Source organism: Vicugna pacos, unplaced genomic scaffold (assembly GCF_048564905.1).
Source record: "Vicugna pacos unplaced genomic scaffold, VicPac4 scaffold_21, whole genome shotgun sequence".
NCBI classification, from domain to species: domain Eukaryota; kingdom Metazoa; phylum Chordata; class Mammalia; order Artiodactyla; family Camelidae; genus Vicugna; species Vicugna pacos.
The window spans coordinates 14479716-14483019 of record NW_027328742.1 but is presented as its reverse complement, the minus strand read 5'-3'; the positions used below and the strand labels follow the sequence as shown (position 1 = coordinate 14483019).

The following is a 3304-nucleotide window of genomic DNA, read 5'->3' as shown; positions in this document are numbered from 1 at the left end:
TTGCTTACATCTAAAATTGACTATTTACATACAAATAAAAATAGATTTTAAAAAAGTTTATTCTGTATAGCACAGGTAACTATATTCAGTATCTTGTAATCACCTTTAATAAAAACTATGAAAATGAATATATGTATGTCTATGCATGACTGGGGCATTATGCTGTACATCGGAAATTGACACATTGTAATTGACTGCTTCAATACATTTTTTTAATAAAATAAAATAAAACTGGCTATTTAGATTATTGTCAAATATATTTTTATTGATAGAATAAGGAAAAAATAGTTAATCCTTTGCCTTTTATAATCCCATCTTTATATATTATTTTCCTGCATACATTTCCTCCCCCAAATTGTATATATTCAAATTTTTATTCTTATAATCTGAGTATTTTCTTATGCCTATAAGTATTAATATGACAAGAATTTATAGGGATTCAGGGTGTCACAATATGCGGAAATGTTAAAAGAAAACTGCTTGATTTTTTACAAAACAAAATACATTAAAAATAGGTGATGTTCAGAGTTCCAGATACAAACAAGTAACACGTTAAGCTTAGAGATCACACATTTAGCAGTAAAGTAGTCTGGCATGATGAAGAAGGCTAAAATACAAGAAAATAGAAATTATAAGGACATCCTTCATTTGAACAATCATTCCTAAGGTGGAGGGGGGGACATTAACCAACTCCAGACTTTTGGAATTGCATATCTAAAGTCATTAAACAAGTGAGCCATCAGACTGAGGTGGCTCTTATTTATATCTTGATAACGACTGCAAGCAAAATAAAACATTAAGCCAGAGTTAAGGACCTTGAATACCAGAAAATGAAATTTAAGAAGCACCAATCTCAAAGAGCCAGCTAAGGTCTCCCAAATTTGTCAACCACTTAATCTATAGCCAATCAAATGATTGTTTTGCTTTGATCTGTGTCTTTTCTATAAAAATATCTCTCCTATGTTTTCTCCTGGGGTACTCAGAATTAATCTGATAGCTGCCTGATTCAAATAGGTGTTTGTTCAAATAAACTATTGAAAGATTAATGTACCTAAATTTATCATTTAACAATATATATAATTGTAAAGTCTAAGTGGTTTATTACAAAATGAAAATGCTTTCTAAAATGAAAAATTACACTGTTGGATCATAGATTATTTCACATATTTTCTATGTATACAAGACAGTGATTTAAACTGAATTCTCATTTTTTTTCTTCTTAGGTGAGATTCCAATAACCATGGAGAGAAGCAATGATACACTGACTGAGTTCATCCTGCTGGGCTTCACAACAGACCCTGTGATGCAGCTGGTTCTCTTTGTGGTGTTCATTGGTGTCTACTTTGTGACCCTGGTGGGAAACATGATCCTCATGGTGTTGATCTGTAATGACTTGAGGCTGCACACACCCATGTACTTTTTCATTGGGAATCTATCTTTCCTGGATCTCTGATATTCATCTGCCTACACTCCAAAGATCCTAGTGACCTGCATCTCTGAAGACAAGAGCATCTCCTTTGCTGGCTGTGCAGCTCAGTTCTTCTTCTCTGCTGGGCTGGTGTACAGTGAGTGTTACCTGTTGGCTGCCATGGCTTATGACCATTATGTGGCCATCTCAAAGCCACTGCTTTACTCTCAGGCCATGCCCATTAGGCTGTGTGCATTCTTGGTAGCAGCCTCATACCTTGGTGGCTTTACTAACTCTTTCGTCATTACCAAAAGAACTTTTATCATGAACTTCTGTAATGACAACGTCATTGATGATATTTTTTGTCATCTGCTTCCCCTGGTGAAGCTGGCTTGTGGCAGAAAGGATGGCTATCAGGCTCTGATGTACTTCCTCCTGACCTCCAATGTCATCACACCATCTGTGCTCATACTGGCTTCCTACTTCTTCATCATCACCACCATCTTGAAGATCCACTCCACCCAGGGTCACCTCAAAGCCTTCTCCACCTGCTCCTCCCATCTGACCTCTGTCACCTTGTACTATGGCTCCATTTTCTACATCTATGCTCTTCCACAATCGAGCTATTCTTTGGACAGGGACAAAATATTTTCTACATTTTACACTGTGATGTTTCCCATGTTGAATCCCATGATCTATAGCCTGAGGAATAAGGATGTGAAAGAGGCTCTGAATAAACTCCTCAAATAAATCAAGATTCTTTCCTTTTAGGAGATCCAGAGACAATATTTGATCAGGTTATTATATTTTAAGAAGAGCTGCTATTTTGTTCCATTAGGATCAAGAATTCTTATAATGCCAGTTAAAGAATTTGCATCCTTAGTGCATGACAATTCAAAAGAATTAAAATGAGAAAATCAGGGCAATTTAAGAGATAAAATTTAGGTATAAAATATAAGAATTTGTTTTGAATTTCATAATACTCTAAATAAAAACAACCAAAAAAACTTAAAATCAAACCCTCCTCTCTACCTTCATAAAGTGACAGAATAGCTTTCTCTTTAGCATGAGAGCATTTCTGACTGACTGGTACACATAGAATAGTATCCAATAGTCAGCATTTCTGACTGACTGGTATGTATAGAATAGTATCCAATAGTCAGCATTTCTGACTGACTGGTACATATAGAATAGTATCCAATAGAAATAAGAGAATGCTGAATTAAGTTTTAATATTTTTATATGATTATTAACTACTTAAAATCATCACTTTCCATTCCCACAACAGAACTTCTAAAGCATTTTTACATGCAAGTTTTTTCCCCAGAGGCTTTAGCACAAAAGCCCAGAGGCATCCATCAAATATCCATAAAACTATAATCAGCAAGCTTGATATCTCCAATCTACATGTCTCTTAAATATGTTCCTCAATAAGGAAAAATTGGTCAAGTTGCCATGGACACGATATTTGTGAATCACTGTATAACTCCCTGTGCTTCTCTTTTATTTTATAGGAGTGAACCTACAAGGACTTCTACTTTCAAATTGTGACATTCATAGCATCAAGATTACAAGAATAAAATTACAATAATAAAAAATAAGTATAGTGAGGTTGAACAACTTAAGAAATAAGTCTACAAGTACACATTACTCAGAAGAAAAATTTATAGATGGATTTTATACATGTAGTGGTCAAACAGAAGAGGAAATATGATGAGAATGCATATAATTTTGATTTTTAAAAGCAATACAATGTTAATGTAATTTATATCAACAAAAAGTGAAGAATGCCCTTTTTCTATTTGTATAAACAGTAACAGTAGCAACAAAAACATTCATGAAAGTGAAATTTAAGCAAGTATTCCCCCAAATTGTAGGAGATCCTCTCAGAGCAGG

General features: G+C 34.2%; 1 pseudogene; it reads left to right on the top strand.

The window, feature by feature from the left end:
• Positions 1-1240: 1240 nt before the first annotated feature.
• LOC102533650 (olfactory receptor 9G1-like) lies at positions 1241-2158 on the top strand (annotated as a pseudogene).
• Positions 2159-3304: the final 1146 nt, after the last annotated feature.